Source organism: Pseudophryne corroboree, unplaced genomic scaffold (assembly GCF_028390025.1).
Source record: "Pseudophryne corroboree isolate aPseCor3 unplaced genomic scaffold, aPseCor3.hap2 scaffold_253, whole genome shotgun sequence".
Lineage (NCBI taxonomy): Eukaryota > Metazoa > Chordata > Amphibia > Anura > Myobatrachidae > Pseudophryne > Pseudophryne corroboree.
In genome coordinates, this window is record NW_026969189.1 from 354,489 (window position 1) to 371,422 (window position 16,934).

General features: G+C 39.9%; 8 non-coding genes across 8 annotated transcripts; 4 read left to right on the top strand and 4 right to left on the bottom strand.

Annotated features, from left to right (window-relative positions):
- Positions 1-3,130: 3,130 nt before the first annotated feature.
- LOC135012480 (U5 spliceosomal RNA) lies at positions 3,131-3,246 on the bottom strand. The gene has a single exon (XR_010211430.1). It is a non-coding gene; the product is annotated as a U5 spliceosomal RNA (small nuclear RNA).
- Positions 3,247-3,521: 275 nt separating this feature from the next.
- LOC135012468 (U5 spliceosomal RNA) lies at positions 3,522-3,637 on the bottom strand. Its single transcript, XR_010211419.1, has one exon. It is a non-coding gene; the product is annotated as a U5 spliceosomal RNA (small nuclear RNA).
- Positions 3,638-3,911: 274 nt separating this feature from the next.
- Positions 3,912-4,027, bottom strand: LOC135012479 (U5 spliceosomal RNA). Its single transcript, XR_010211429.1, has one exon. It is a non-coding gene; the product is annotated as a U5 spliceosomal RNA (small nuclear RNA).
- A 286-nt stretch (positions 4,028-4,313) lies between these two features.
- Positions 4,314-4,429, bottom strand: LOC135012463 (U5 spliceosomal RNA). Its single transcript, XR_010211414.1, has one exon. It is a non-coding gene; the product is annotated as a U5 spliceosomal RNA (small nuclear RNA).
- A 144-nt stretch (positions 4,430-4,573) lies between these two features.
- LOC135012333 (U1 spliceosomal RNA) lies at positions 4,574-4,736 on the top strand. Its single transcript, XR_010211336.1, has one exon. It is a non-coding gene; the product is annotated as a U1 spliceosomal RNA (small nuclear RNA).
- A 671-nt stretch (positions 4,737-5,407) lies between these two features.
- On the top strand, positions 5,408-5,571 carry LOC135012161 (U1 spliceosomal RNA). Its single transcript, XR_010211166.1, has one exon. It is a non-coding gene; the product is annotated as a U1 spliceosomal RNA (small nuclear RNA).
- A 152-nt stretch (positions 5,572-5,723) lies between these two features.
- Positions 5,724-5,886, top strand: LOC135012425 (U1 spliceosomal RNA). The gene has a single exon (XR_010211390.1). It is a non-coding gene; the product is annotated as a U1 spliceosomal RNA (small nuclear RNA).
- A 671-nt stretch (positions 5,887-6,557) lies between these two features.
- LOC135012177 (U1 spliceosomal RNA) lies at positions 6,558-6,721 on the top strand. Its single transcript, XR_010211182.1, has one exon. It is a non-coding gene; the product is annotated as a U1 spliceosomal RNA (small nuclear RNA).
- Positions 6,722-16,934: the final 10,213 nt, after the last annotated feature.

The following is a 16,934-nucleotide window of genomic DNA, read 5'->3' on the forward strand; positions in this document are numbered from 1 at the left end:
CTACATTTTGTTGCTCCGGGTGTCCCGGGGGTTGGGGGCTGCACCCGGGGACTAGTGTGTGAGCGGTGCTGGCTCCTGCACAGTGACAGGGCATGGCCACCCAGCATGACGCCTCCCTTCTTGACCATGCTGTAATTGCAGTCGCACTGCAGTTCAGCGTGATCATAAAAAATGGTGTAGGCTCCTGCTGGTGCAGACTGTATGTGCGCGCAGGAAGCCGCCACCATTTTTGTGATCACAGCGGCTGAATGTGATGTCATACAGCCGCTGTGACCACGCCCCCTGTGTCTCCTCCGTTGCAGACCCCATTTTGAAGCCTTGCCCCCGCACCGCTCCATCCCTGACTTGGAAATGGAGTGTTGCTGACCCACCTCTCCCCCCCTTCCCCGCCCCGATTGACAGGCAGAGGCGATCACATTCTCTGCGGGGTGCCGCAGAAAATGCAGGCACATGCGTATGCTCTTAGCAATTTTTGCAGTTGGATCGCTTATTGTGATTGCAATCCAACCTGAATCAGGCCCTATTACCTATCACAATGCGCTGCGGGCAGTACAAAATTGGGTTAATATAGGAGAAAAACCCCCAGACCTGTGCTCCTTAACTGTACCTGGTGGCTAGTGGAGCGGCTGCCCAGTAATCAGTGTCCACCGCAGTGCGCACACGGCCCACCCCCTACGGCCTCGCTCCCCTTCATCAGCGGCCTCGTGATCCGGAAGGGTGGTGTGTGTGTGACTGACCTTAGGATGAAACCGGAGCCTCCGCTGCAGTGACCCAGCAACCAGGGCACGGGAGTATACAGCGCCGCTGGGAGTGATGAAGCTGCAGTAAAGATGTCTATTAGACCTAGCCTGCTGCAGCCCTTGTAGATTCTCATAAAACAAGTTCTTCTTTTCTTGTCAAAATTAATAGCTAAGAATAGGCTGCCTGAGGCAGGCCCCTGTTAATTGGCCTGCTACTGAAGGCACCAACTACAAACTGAGCTCCCTGTTCATGGAAGCGGGGTTATAGAGGAGAATGCACTGAGCTTCTTGGGAACAGTCAAAAGCTTTGAGCCGGTTGGTGCCTCAGATCAAGATCCTACTCTACACCCCAATGTGAATCCTTGTGGAGTCCAGTGTACCCCACAGAAGAAATTAATGTGTCACACCCATTGGCAGCAACCTTAGAATAGCTGCTGACGGGCACAATTGAGAAAGGAAGGGGGGGGGGGGACATTTGAATCCAGCACATAGATGCAATTCAAATATGTAATTTGTACCTTCCTATTTTAAAATATAATGGATGAACCTCACCCTGTGAGAACAATCTTCATGATCAAGAGATCTAATATGTAAAATAAGTATGAGTTGGGATAGGGCTGGGGAGGGTGGCAGCTCGGGCAGCCCCTCCCCCGTCAAGTTAAGGAGATTCAACTGAGGAAGCACAAGGGAACTCTCGTCTGGGGACAACAACTGCAGGGAGACCACATCTTTTCAGATGAACATGGGAGGGCGGAAGGCTGCCTAATACTGAAGCACCATCAAATATCAAACCATATCCAACAACTAGTACAAGCATTCCTGGGGGAAGGTCTGCAGCAGACGGATTTGCATACGGTGATGTCATCCAAGCAGTGGGCCAAAGTTGGCTGGAACCCTCATCTGCATATAAAAAGAGAAAAGGGGCATGCAGGGCATGGCGGCCTTTTGCAGTGCTTGGATGACCCCTAGTTCGCATTAAACACCCCCACCCTCCTTTGGTGTGGGGCTCATGTTGGCCATGCCCCATCCCCTGAAGCATTCATGCTGATTTCTTGCAGCAGCTGGGCACTGTAACAGCTCCAGAGCTGCTCTGTAAGGCAAGTAAAAGGGTGTGGGCCCTGCAGCACCACCTGTAGTTCGCATTGTGCGTTGGAAGGCACAAAGTAAGCAGACGGGAGGAGAAGTCAGGATAGTACACAAGGGCATCCTTTTCTCTTAGTCCGTAGAGGATGCTGGGGTCACATTAAGAACCATGGGGTATAGACGGGATCCGCAAGAGACATGGGCACTTTAAGACTTTCAAAGGGTGTGAACTGGCTCCTCCCTCTATGCCCCTCCTCCAGACTCCAGTTATAGGAACTGTGCCCAGGGAGACGGACATTTCGAGGAAAGGATTTATTGTTAAACTAAGGTGAGCATCTTACCAGCTCACACCTTAAGCATGCCGCAGAACGTGGCATTCAACAGAACACAAGCCAACGGCATGAACAATTGCAGCAAAAAGCTGACCAGAACCGTAACACAACATGTGTATAACCACAAGTAATAACTGCAGACACAGTATGGACTGGGACGGGTGCCCAGCATCCTCTACGTACTAAGAGAAAAGGATTTACCGGTAGGTATTAAAATCCTATTTTCTCATACGACCTAGAGGATGCTGGGGTCACATTAAGAACCATGGGGTTATACCAAAGCTCTTGAACGGGTGGGAGAGTGCGTACGACTCTGCAGCACCGAATGACCCAACTTGAGGTTATCATCAGCCAAGGTATCAAACTTGTAAAACTTAGCAAAAGTGTTTACTAAATAGCTGCTCGGCAAAGTTGCAATGCCGAGACTCCCCGACCAGCTGCCCAGGATGAACCCACCTTTCTAGTAGAATGGGTCTTCACCTAATTCAGTAACGGCAATCCTGCCGTGGAATGAGCATGCTGAATCTTACCACAGATCCAGCGCATAATGGTCTGCATGGAAGCAGGACACCCAATCATGTTGGGAGCATACAGGACAAACAGAGCCTCTGTTTTCCTAATCTGAACCGTTCTGGTGACATAAATTTTCAAAGTTCTGACCACAGCCAGAGACTTTGACTCAACGAAGGTGTCAGTGGCCAAAGGCACCATGTGGAAAGATGAACCACCTTCGGCAGAAATTGTTGACGTGTCCTCAATTCTGCTCTATCTTCATGAAAGATCAAATAAAGGCTCTTGTGATACTGCATGGTTTGTACTGTTTTCCATGTGCTCCCAGATCTTTCAAGCAAGTAGCATGGTCAAGAAAGTTCTGTTTGAAAAGAAACAAACATTTACTGTCATTGTTATGCAAATAAACTTACATTAAAGCTAACAAGAAAGCACACTCGTTCTGTCTTTTAAACTGATAAAAGAAACCCCAATAATATGGGGCATGCAAAAATTGAGATAAAACTCAGTTTTGCTCCTCTCCACGGAAATCTTTAATAAAAGGCGAAATATTTGTTAGTTCTGAAGAGAAACCAGAGCATGACCAAGATTCCACCTGTCGCCTGAGTGCCATGCCAGCAGTTCTCATTCAGCTCAAAGTGAGCACCCAATTTGAATGAAAGAAAGCAGATTTCTCACCAGGCTTCCCCTTGCTATAAACATGGTTTGTACTCTTTTCCATGTGCTCCCAGATCTTTCAAACAATTAGTGTGGTCAAGAAAGTTCTGTTTGAAAAGAAACAAACATTTACTGTCATTTCTATGCAAATGAGCTTACATTAAAGCACACTCGTTCTATCTTTAAACCAATAAAATAAAACCCCAATAAGATGGGGCATGCAAAAATTGAGATAAAACTCAGTTTTGCTCCTCTCCACGGAAATCTTTAGTAAAAGGCGAAAGATTTGTTCGTTCTGAAGAGAAACCACAGCATGACCAAGATTCTACCTGTCGCCTGAGTGCCATGCCAGCAGTCCTCATTCAGCTCAAAGTGAGCACCCAATTTGAAAGAAAGAAAGCAGATTTCTCACCAGGCTTCCCCTTGCTATAAACATGGTTTGTACTCTTTTCCATGTGCTCCCAGATCTTTCAAGCAATTAGTATAGTCAAGAAAGTTCTGTTTGAAAAGAAACAAACATTTACTGTCATTTCTACGCAAATGAGCTTACATTAAAGCACACTCGTTCTATCTTTAAACTGATAAAAGAAACTCCAATAAGACGGGGCATGCAAAAATTGAGATAAAACTCAGTTTTGCTCCTCTCCATGGAAATCTTTAGTAAAAGGCGAAAGATTTGTTCGTTCTGAAGAGAAACCAGAGCATGACCAAGATTCCACCTGTCGCCTGAGTGCCATGCCAGCAGTCCTCATTCAGCTCAAAGTGAGCACCCAATTTGAAAGAAAGAAAGCAGATTTCTCACCAGGCTTCCCCTTGCTATAAGCATGGTTTGTACTCTTTTCCATGTGCTCCCAGATCTTTCAAGCAATTAGTATGGTCAAGAAAGTTCTGCTTGAAAAGAAACAGACATTTATTGTCATTGTTATGCAAATAAACTTACATTAAAGCTAACAAGAAAGCACACTCGTTCTGTCTTTAATCCGATAAAAGAAACCCCAATAATATGGGGCATGCAAAAATTGAGATAAAACTCGGTTTTGCTCCTCTCCACGGAAATCTTTAGTAAAAGGCGAAAGATTTGTTCGTTCTGAAGAGAAACCAGAGCATGACCAAGATTTTTATCTGAAAATATGTGTTCTCCCTGCAGTTGTTGTCCCCAGATGAGAGTTCCCTTGTGCTGCCTCAGTTGAATCTCCTTTACTTGACAGGGGGATGCTCGAGCAGCGACCCTCCCCAGCTCTAGCCCAACTCCTACTTACCTGCCAGGTGAGATACTATGATCATGAAGGTGCTTCTCCCAGGGCAAGGCTCACCCATTGCACTCTGGGTGTGCTGCTTCTGCGATTTCCCCAAATGTGGGAAACTTGACTGCATAATTTGTGTTTCCCCTGGTCGGCTCTCGTATAATTCAGATCTCTTTGTCTCAGGTCTCTCTCCAGCCTAGTTTGCTGTCTGTTTCTACTTCTCTTTTCTTGAGCCGCTCCCTTCTATGCCCTTGCGCACTATCCTGACTTCTCCCGTCTGCTTACTTCGTGCCTTCCAACGCACAATGCAAACTACAGGTAGTGCTGCAGGACCCACACCCTTTTACTTGCCTTACAGAGCGTCTCTGGAGCAGTTACAGTGCCCAGCTGCTGCAAGAAATCAGCTTGAATGCTTCAGGGGCTGGGGAATAGCCAACATGAGCCCCACACCGAAGGAGGGTGGAGGTGTGTAATGCGAACTAGGGGTCATCCAAGCGCCGCAAAAGGCCGCCATGCCCTGCACGCCCCTTGTCTCTTTTCATATGCAGACGAGGGTTGAAGCCAACTTTGACCCACTGTTTGGATGACATCACCATATGCAAATCCATCTGCTGCAGGCCTTCCCCCAGGAATGCTTGCACTAGTTGTTGCATTTGGTTTGTTGTTTGGGGGTGCTTCAGTATTAGGCAGCCTTCTGCCCTCCCATGTTCATCTGAAAATATGTGTTCTCCCTGCAGTTGTTGTCCCCAGATGAGAGTTCCCTTGTGCTGCCTCAGTTGAATCTCCTTTACTTGACAGAGATGTGCCTGAGCAGCGGCCCTCCCCAGCCCTATCCCAAATCATACTTATTTTGCATAGGCGATACCATGGTCATGAAGATTGTTCTCCCAGGGTGAGGTTCATTCATTGCATTCTGGGTATGCTGACCCCTGTGATTTCCCCAAATGTGGGAAACTCGACTGCATTATTTGTGGTAGTGGGGGACTGTGTTTGTGCTTTCCTCTGGTCAGCTCTGGTAAAAATCAGATTTCTTTATCTCAGATCTTCCTCTAGCCTTGTTCTTCTTTCGAGAGTTCCCTTGTGCTGCCTCAGTTGGATCTCTTTCACTTGACAGGGGGGTGCCCGAGCAGCGACCCTCCCCAGCTCTAGCCCAACTCCTACTTACCTGCCAGGTGAGATACTATGATCATGAAGGTGCTTCTCCAAGGGCAAGGCTCACCCATTGCACTCTGGTTGTGCTGCCCCTGTGATTTCCCCAAATGTGGGAAACTTGACTGCATAATTTGTGTTTCCCTTGGTCGGCTCTCGTATAATTCAGATCTCTTTGTCTCAGGTCTCTCTCCAGCCTAGTTTGCTGTCTGTTTCCACTTCTCTTTTCTTGAGCCGCTCCCTTCTATGCCCTTGCGCACTATCCTGACTTCTCCCGTCTGCTTACTTCGTGCCTTCCAACGCACAATGCAAACTACAGGTAGTGCTGCAGGGCCCACACCCTTTTACTTGCCTTACAGAGCAGCTCTGGAGCAGTTACAGTGCCCAGCTGCTGCAAGAAATCAGCTTGAATGCTTCAGGGGCTGGGGCATAGCCAACATGAGCCCCACACCGAAGGAGGGTGGAGGTGTGTAATGCGAACTAGGGGTCATCCAAGCGCCGCAAAAGGCCGCCATGCCCTGCACGCCCCTTTTCTCTTTTCATATGCAGACGAGGGTTGAAGCCAACTTTGACCCACTGCTTGGATGGCATCACCATATGCAAATCCATCTGCTGCAGGCCTTCCCCCAGGAATGCTTGCACTAGTTGTTGCATTTGGTTTGTTGTTTGGGGGTGCTTCAGTATTAGGCAGCCTTCTGCCCTCCCATGTTCATCTGAAAATATGTGTTCTCCCTGCAGTTGTTGTCCCCAGATGAGAGTTCCCTTGTGCTGCCTCAGTTGAATCTCCTTTACTTGACAGAGATGTGCCTGAGCAGCGGCCCTCCCCAGCCCTATCCCAAATCATACTTATTTTGCATAGGAGAGACCATGGTCTTGAAGATTGTTCTCCCAGGGTGAGGTTCATTCATTGCATTCTGGGTATGCTGACCCATGTGATTTCCCCAAATGTGGGAAACTCAACTGCATTATTTGTGGTAGTGGGGGACTGTGTTTGTGCTTTCCTCTGGTCAGCTCTAGTAAAAGTCAGATTTCTTTGTTTCAGTTCTTCCTCTAGCCTTGTTCTTCTTTCGAGAGTTCCCTTGTGCTGCCTCAGTGTGTATGGTTATTAATCAAAAGGTTGGTGGTTCAATCCCACTAAGGGACGTAATTGACCTTGTTATCAGATTTTGGTGATATTTAAGTAGACAAGTCAAAATTTCAAACCCCCTGTTATGGTGTAGTATACCTGGCCTTCTCTGATGTAATCAGAGTTAGATTTGATTCAGTGATTTTATAAAAACAGCTAGGAAGCACAATTTAGCAGTGGGTTGCAGAGAAAAAGAAATATGCTGGCAAAAAAATCCAATTGAGTGATTAAACAGCTCTTCATTTTCTGGCTTTATTTTTATGCTAACAAATTTGTTCTCTGAAAAGTGTCCACAAAGCCAAGTCTCTGATTAACACCTTTGTAGGGATGGTTTTTCACCTATTACTAAATTAAACTTGCTTCATTGGAAAGGCAGCAAGATGCATCCTCATTTCAATGTCTACTGAAATAATACAGGTTGACACCAGGAAACATTAACGCCACTGCATCCTTGCTGCTTTCGCATGTGGAAGTCTGTTTAATGTGAAAACAAGGTGATATCTAATTAGCACACAGGTAAGGAATTAAGAAAATCTTTATTTAAGGGTGAAGGTGTTTCTCACAAAATCGTTGCCCCAATGCATCATTGAAATTCAAGCTGGAAAGATGATTTTAATATATCACTTGTACATTTTGTATTGCTCTTCTGGTGACAATGTAGTTTGTTTTTGTCAATTACCATTTTAATAATAGGGTAAAGAAAATTAAGTGGATTTTTGAAAGAAAACAATACTGTCAATATACTATTAAAACAAATTAAAATGGTAAAAGTTAGTGTACTTTAAGTAAAAATAAAAGAGCAAAAATATCAATCCCAGTTTTGGATTACTTTAATTAACAAAAAAAATGCATATAGCAGAGGATAGTTTCAATCTGCCTACCTCTGGGTTATGGGCCCAGCATTTTTCCATTGCAGTACTCTGCTGCACATGTAAGTGCAAGAGATCCTGAAGCACTCACTCATCATGGGAAAGTACCAATGTGTTTCTTCGTTGGTTGATGGAAGAAACATCTTACAAAAACTCTCCAGATTATTGACTTTTTAAAGTTTTTCTAGGAAACGTTCTAGATGAATGCTTATTAGCCTTTGTCAGTATGTACGTTTGTAAAGTGTCTCTGTGGCGCAATCTGTTAGTGTGTTTGGTTATTAATCAAAGGGTTGGTGGTTCAATCCCACCCAGGGATGTAATTGACCTTGTTATCAGATTTTGGTGATCTTTAAGTAGACAAGTCAAAATTTCAAACCCCCTTCTTATGGTGTAGGGTACCTGGCCTACTCTGATGTAATCAGAGTTAGATTTGAATCAGTGATTTTATAAAAAAAAACAGCTAGGAAGCACAATTTAGCAGTGGGTTGCAGAGAAAAAGAAATATGCTGGCAGAAAAATCCAATTGAGTGATTAAACAGCTCTTCATTTTCTGGCTTTATTTTTATGCTAACGAATTTGTTCTCTGAAAAGTGTCCACAAAGCCAAGTCTCTGATTAACACCTTTGTAGGGATGGTTTTTCACCTATTACTAAATTAAACTTGCTTCATTGGAAAGGCAGCAAGATGCATCCTCATTTCAATGTCTACTGAAATAATACAGGTTGACACCAGGAAACATTAACGCCACTGCATCCTTGCTGCTTTCTCATGTGGAAGTCTGTTTAATGTGAAAACAAGGTGATATCTAATTAGCACACAGGTAAGGAATTAAGAAAATCTTTATTTAAGGGTGAAGATGTTTCTCACAAAATCGTTGCCCCAATGCATCATTGAAATTCAAGCTGGAAAGATGATTTTAATATATCACTTGTACATTTTGTATTGCTCTTCTGGTGACAATGTAGTTTGTTTTTGTCAATTACCATTTTAATAATCGGGTAAAGAAAATTAATTGGATTTTTGAAAGAAAACAATACTGTCAATATACTATTAAAACAAATTAAAATGGTAAAAGTTATTGTACTTTAAGTAAAAATAAAAGAGCAAAAATATCAATCCCAGTTTTGGATTACTTTAATTAACAAAAAAAAATGCATATAGCAGAGGATAGTTTCAATCTGCCTACCTCTGGGTTATGGACCCAGCATGCTTCCATTACAGTACTCTGTTGCACATGTAAGTGCAAGAGGTCCTGAAGCACTCACTTATCATGGGAAAGTACCAATGTGTTTCTTCATTGGTTGATGGAAGAAACATCTTACAAAAACTCTCCACATTATTGACTTTTTAAAATGTTTCTAGGAAACGTTCTAGATGAATGCTTATTAGCCTTTGTCAGTATGTACTTTTGCAAAGTGTCGCTGTGGCGCAATCAGTTAGTGTGTATGGTTATTAACCAAAAGGTTGGTGGTTCAATCCCACCCAGGGACGTAATTGACCTTGTTATCAGATTTTGGTGATCTTTAAGAAGACAAGTCAAAATTTCAAACCCCCTGTTATGGTGTAGGGTACCTGGCCTTCTCTGATGTAATCAGAGTTAGATTTGATTCAGTGATTTTATAAAAACAGCTAGGAAGCACAATTTAGCAGTGGGTTGCAGAGAAAAAGAAATATGCTGGCAAAAAAATCCAATTGAGTGATTAAACAGCTCTTCATTTTCTGGCTTTATTTTTATGCTAACAAATTTGTTCTCTGAAAAGTGTCCACAAAGCCAAGTCTCTGATTAACACCTTTGTAGGGATGGTTTTTCACCTATTACTAAATTAAACTTGCTTCATTGGAAAGGCAGCAAGATGCATCCTCATTTCAATGTCTACTGAAATAATACAGGTTGACACCAGGAAACATTAACGCCACTGCATCCTTGCTGCTTTCGCATGTGGAAGTCTGTTTAATGTGAAAACAAGGTGATATCTAATTAGCACACAGGTAAGGAATTAAGAAAATCTTTATTTAAGGGTGAAGGTGTTTCTCACAAAATCGTTGCCCCAATGCATCATTGAAATTCAAGCTGGAAAGATGATTTTAATATATCACTTGTACATTTTGTATTGCTCTTCTGGTGACAATGTAGTTTGTTTTTGTCAATTACCATTTTAATAATCGGGTAAAGAAAATTAATTGGATTTTTGAAAGAAAACAATACTGTCAATATACTATTAAAACAAATTAAAATGGTAAAAGTTATTGTACTTTAAGTAAAAATAAAAGAGCAAAAATATCAATCCCAGTTTTGGATTACTTTAATTAACAAAAAAAAATGCATATAGCAGAGGATAGTTTCAATCTGCCTACCTCTGGGTTATGGGCCCAGCATTTTTCCATTGCAGTACTCTGCTGCACATGTAAGTGCAAGAGATCCTGAAGCACTCACTCATCATGCGAAAGTAACAATGTGTTTCTTCATTTGTTGCTGGAAGAAACATCTTACAAAAACTCTCCAGATTATTGACTTTTTAAAGTTTTTCTAGGAAACGTTCTAGATGAATGCTTATTAGTCTTTGTCAGTGTGTACTTTTCGCAAAGTGTCTCTGTGGCGCAATCGGTTAGTGTGTTCAGCTATTAATCAAAAGGTTGGTGGTTCAATCCCATCCAGGGACGTAATTGACCTTGTGATCAGATTTTGGTAATATTTAAGTAGACAAGTCAAAATTGCAAACCCTCTCTTATGGTGTAGGGTACCTGGCCTTCTCTGATGTAATCAGAGTTAGATTTGATTAAGTGATTTTATAAAAAAAACAGCTAGGAAGCACAATTTAGCAGTGGGTTGCAGAGAAAAAGAAAAATGCTGGCAGAAAAATCCAATTGAGTGATTAAACAGCTCTTCATTTTCTGGCTTTATTTTTATGATAACAAATTTGTTCTCTGAAAAGTGTCCACAAAGCCAAGTCTCTGATTAACACCTTTGTAGGGATGGTTTTTCACCTATTACTAAATTAAACTTGCTTCATTGGAAAGGCAGCAAGATGCATCCTCATTTCAATATCTACGGAAATAATACAGGTTGACACCAGGAAACATTAACGCCACTGCATCTTTGCTGTTTTCTCATGTGGAAGTCTGTTTAATGTGAAAACAAGGTGATATCTAATTAGCACACAGGTAAGGAATTAAGAACATCTTTATTTAAGGGTGAAGATGTTTCTCACAAAATCGTTGCCCCAATGCATCATTGAAATTCAAGCTGGAAAGATGATTTTAATATATCACTTGTACATTTTGTATTGCTCTTCTGGTGACAATGTAGTTTGTTTTTGTCAATTACCATTTTAATAATCGGGTAAAGAAAATTAATTGGATTTTTGAAAGAAAACAATACTGTCAATATACTATTAAAACAAATTAAAATGGTAAAAGTTATTGTACTTTAAGTAAAAATAAAAGAGCAAAAATATCAATCCCAGTTTTGGATTACTTTAATTAACAAAAAAAATGCATATAGCAGAGGATAGTTTCAATCTGCCTACCTCTGGGTTATGGACCCAGCATGCTTCCATTACAGTACTCTGCTGCACATGTAAGTGCAAGAGATCCTGAAGCACTCACTCATCATGCGAAAGTAACAATGTGTTTCTTCATTTGTTGCTGGAGGAAACATCTTACAAAAACTCTCCAGATTATTGACTTTTTAAAGTTTTTCTAGGAAACGTTCTAGATGAATGCTTATTAGTCTTTGTCAGTGTGTACTTTTCGCAAAGTGTCTCTGTGGCGCAATCGGTTAGTGTGTTCAGCTATTAATCAAAAGGTTGGTGGTTCAATCCCATCCAGGGACGTAATTGACCTTGTGATCAGATTTTGGTAATATTTAAGTAGACAAGTCAAAATTGCAAACCCTCTCTTATGGTGTAGGGTACCTGGCCTTCTCTGATGTAATCAGAGTTAGATTTGATTAAGTGATTTTATAAAAAAAACAGCTAGGAAGCACAATTTAGCAGTGGGTTGCAGAGAAAAAGAAAAATGCTGGCAGAAAAATCCAATTGAGTGATTAAACAGCTCTTCATTTTCTGGCTTTATTTTTATGATAACAAATTTGTTCTCTGAAAAGTGTCCACAAAGCCAAGTCTCTGATTAACACCTTTGTAGGGATGGTTTTTCACCTATTACTAAATTAAACTTGCTTCATTGGAAAGGCAGCAAGATGCATCCTCATTTCAATATCTACGGAAATAATACAGGTTGACACCAGGAAACATTAACGCCACTGCATCTTTGCTGTTTTCTCATGTGGAAGTCTGTTTAATGTGAAAACAAGGTGATATCTAATTAGCACACAGGTAAGGAATTAAGAACATCTTTATTTAAGGGTGAAGATGTTTCTCACAAAATCGTTGCCCCAATGCATCATTGAAATTCAAGCTGGAAAGATGATTTTAATATATCACTTGTACATTTTGTATTGCTCTTCTGGTGACAATGTAGTTTGTTTTTGTCAATTACCATTTTAATAATCGGGTAAAGAAAATTAATTGGATTTTTGAAAGAAAACAATACTGTCAATATACTATTAAAACAAATTAAAATGGTAAAAGTTATTGTACTTTAAGTAAAAATAAAAGAGCAAAAATATCAATCCCAGTTTTGGATTACTTTAATTAACAAAAAAAAATGCATATAGCAGAGGATAGTTTCAATCTGCCTACCTCTGGGTTATGGACCCAGCATGCTTCCATTACAGTACTCTGCTGCACATGTAAGTGCAAGAGATCCTGAAGCACTCACTCATCATGGGAAAGTACCAATGTGTTTCTTCATTGGTTGATGGAAGAAACATCTTACAAAAACTCTCCACATTATTGACTTTTTAAAATGTTTCTAGGAATCGTTCTAGATGAATGCTTATTAGCCTTTGTCAGTATGTTCTTTTGCAAAGTGTCGTTTTGGCGCAATCAGTTAGTGTGTAAGGCTATTAACCAAAAGGTTGGTGGTTCAATCCCACCCAGGGACTTAATTGACCTTGTTATCAGATTTTGGTGATCTTTAAGTAGACAAGTCAAAATTTCAAACCCCCTGTTATGGTGTAGGGTACCTGGCCTTCTCTAATGTAATCAGAGTTAGATTTGATTCAGTGATTTTATAAAAACAGCTAGGAAGAACAATTTAGCAGTGGGTTGCAGAGAAAAAGAAATATGCTGGCAGAAAAATCCAATTGAGTGATTAAACAGCTCTTCATTTTCTGGCTTTATTTTTATACTAACAAATTTGTTCTCTGAAAAGTGTCCACAAAGCCAAGTCTCTGATTAACACCTTTGTAGGGATGGTTTTTCACCTATTACTAAATTAAACTTGCTTCATTGGAAAGGCAGCAAGATGCATCTTCATTTCAATGTCTACTGAAATAATACAGGTTGACACCAGGAAACATTAACGCCACTGCATCCTTGCTGCTTTCGCATGTGGAAGTCTGTTTAATGTGAAAACAAGGTGATATCTAATTAGCACACAGGTAAGGAATTAAGAAAATCTTTATTTAAGGGTGAAGATGTTTCTCACAAAATCGTTGCCCCAATGCATCGTTGAAATTCAAGCTGGAAAGATGATTTTAATATATCACTTGTACATTTTGTATTGCTCTTCTGGTGACAATGTAGTTTGTTTTTGTCAATTACCATTTTAATAATCGGGTAAAGAAAATTAAGTGGATTTTTGAAAGAAAACAATACTGTCAATATACTATTAAAACAAATTAAAATGGTAAAAGTTATTGTACTTTAAGTAAAAATAAAAGAGCAAAAATATCAATCCCAGTTTTGGATTACTTTAATTAACAAAAAAAAATGCATATAGCAGAGGATAGTTTCAATCTGCCTACCTCTGGGTTATGGACCCAGCATGCTTCCATTACAGTACTCTGCTGCACATGTAAGTGCAAGAGGTCCTGAAGCACTCACTTATCATGGGAAAGTACCAATGTGTTTCTTCATTGGTTGATGGAAGAAACATCTTACAAAAACTCTCCACATTATTGACTTTTTAAAATGTTTCTAGGAATCGTTCTAGATGAATGCTTATTAGCCTTTGTCAGTATGTACTTTTGCTAAGTGTAGCTGTGGCGCAATCAGTTAGTGTGTAAGGCTATTAACCAAAAGGTTGGTTGTTTAATCCCACCCAGGGATTTAATTGACCTTGTTATCAGATTTTGGTGATCTTTAAGTAGACAAGTCAAAATTTCAAACCCCCTGTTATGGTGTAGGGTACCTGGCCTTCTCTGATGTAATCAGAGTTAGATTTGATTCAGTGATTTTATAAAAACAGCTAGGAAGCACAATTTGGCAGTGGGTTGCAGAGAAAAAGAAATATGCTGGCAGAAAAATCCAATTGAGTGATTAAACAGCTCTTCATTTTCTGGCTTTATTTTTATGCTAACTAATTTGTTCTCTGAAAAGTGTCCACAAAGCCAAGTATCTGATTAACATATTTGTAGGGATGGTTTTTCACCTATTACTAAATTAAACTTGCTTCATTGGAAAGGCAGCAAGATGCATCCTCATTTCAATATCTACTGAAATAATACAGGTTGACACCAGGAAACATTAACGCCACTGCATCCTTGCTGCTTTCTCATGTGGAAGTCTGTTTAATGTGAAAACAAGGTGATATCTAATTAGCACACAGGTAAGGAATTAAGAAAATCTTTATTTAAGGGTGAAGATGTTTCTCACAATATCGTTGCCCCAATGCATCATTGAAATTCAAGCTGGAAAGATGATTTTAATATATCACTTGTACATTTTGTATTGCTCTTCTGGTGACAATGTAGTTTGTTTTTGTCAATTACCATTTTAATAATCGGGTAAAGAAAATTAATTGGATTTTTGAAAGAAAACAATACTGTCAATATACTATTAAAACAAATTAAAATGGTAAAAGTTATTGTACTTTAAGTAAAAATAAAAGCTAAAATATCAATCCCAGTTTTGGATTACTTTAATGAACAAAAAAAAATGCATATAGCAAAGGATAGTTTCAATCTGCCTACCTCTGGGTTATGGGCCCAGCATGCTTCCATTGCAGTACTCTGCTGCACATGTAAGTGCAAGAGATCCTGAAGCACTCACTCATCATGCGAAAGTAACAATGTGTTTCTTCATTTGTTGCTGGAAGAAACATCTTACAAAAACTCTCCAGATTATTGACTTTTTAAAGTTTTTCTAGGAAACGTTCTAGATGAATGCTTATTAGTCTTTGTCAGTGTGTACTTTTCGCAACGTGTCTCTGTGGCGCAATCGGTTAGTGTGTTCAGCTATTAATCAAAAGGTTGGTGGTTCAATCCCATCCAGGGACGTAATTGACCTTGTGATCAGATTTTGGTAATATTTAAGTAGACAAGTCAAAATTGCAAACCCTCTCTTATGGTGTAGGGTACCTGGCCTTCTCTGATGTAATCAGAGTTAGATTTGATTAAGTGATTTTATAAAAAAAACAGCTAGGAAGCACAATTTAGCAGTGGGTTGCAGAGAAAAAGAAAAATGCTGGCAGAAAAATCCAATTGAGTGATTAAACAGCTCTTCATTTTCTGGCTTTATTTTTATGATAACAAATTTGTTCTCTGAAAAGTGTCCACAAAGCCAAGTCTCTGATTAACACCTTTGTAGGGATGGTTTTTCACCTATTACTAAATTAAACTTGCTTCATTGGAAAGGCAGCAAGATGCATCCTCATTTCAATATCTACGGAAATAATACAGGTTGACACCAGGAAACATTAACGCCACTGCATCTTTGCTGTTTTCTCATGTGGAAGTCTGTTTAATGTGAAAACAAGGTGATATCTAATTAGCACACAGGTAAGGAATTAAGAACATCTTTATTTAAGGGTGAAGATGTTTCTCACAAAATCGTTGCCCCAATGCATCATTGAAATTCAAGCTGGAAAGATGATTTTAATATATCACTTGTACATTTTGTATTGCTCTTCTGGTGACAATGTAGTTTGTTTTTGTCAATTACCATTTTAATAATCGGGTAAAGAAAATTAATTGGATTTTTGAAAGAAAACAATACTGTCAATATACTATTAAAACAAATTAAAATGGTAAAAGTTATTGTACTTTAAGTAAAAATAAAAGAGCAAAAATATCAATCCCAGTTTTGGATTACTTTAATTAACAAAAAAAAAATGCATATAGCAGAGGATAGTTTCAATCTGCCTACCTCTGGGTTATGGACCCAGCATGCTTCCATTACAGTACTCTGCTGCACATGTAAGTGCAAGAGATCCTGAAGCACTCACTCATCATGGGAAAGTACCAATGTGTTTCTTCATTGGTTGATGGAAGAAACATCTTACAAAAACTCTCCACATTATTGACTTTTTAAAATGTTTCTAGGAATCGTTCTAGATGAATGCTTATTAGCCTTTGTCAGTATGTTCTTTTGCAAAGTGTCGTTTTGGCGCAATCAGTTAGTGTGTAAGGCTATTAACCAAAAGGTTGGTGGTTCAATCCCACCCAGGGACTTAATTGACCTTGTTATCAGATTTTGGTGATCTTTAAGTAGACAAGTCAAAATTTCAAACCCCCTGTTATGGTGTAGGGTACCTGGCCTTCTCTAATGTAATCAGAGTTAGATTTGATTCAGTGATTTTATAAAAACAGCTAGGAAGAACAATTTAGCAGTGGGTTGCAGAGAAAAAGAAATATGCTGGCAGAAAAATCCAATTGAGTGATTAAACAGCTCTTCATTTTCTGGCTTTATTTTTATACTAACAAATTTGTTCTCTGAAAAGTGTCCACAAAGCCAAGTCTCTGATTAACACCTTTGTAGGGATGGTTTTTCACCTATTACTAAATTAAACTTGCTTCATTGGAAAGGCAGCAAGATGCATCTTCATTTCAATGTCTACTGAAATAATACAGGTTGACACCAGGAAACATTAACGCCACTGCATCCTTGCTGCTTTCGCATGTGGAAGTCTGTTTAATGTGAAAACAAGGTGATATCTAATTAGCACACAGGTAAGGAATTAAGAAAATCTTTATTTAAGGGTGAAGATGTTTCTCACAAAATCGTTGCCCCAATGCATCGTTGAAATTCAAGCTGGAAAGATGATTTTAATATATCACTTGTACATTTTGTATTGCTCTTCTGGTGACAATGTAGTTTGTTTTTGTCAATTACCATTTTAATAATCGGGTAAAGAAAATTAAGTGGATTTTTGAAAGAAAA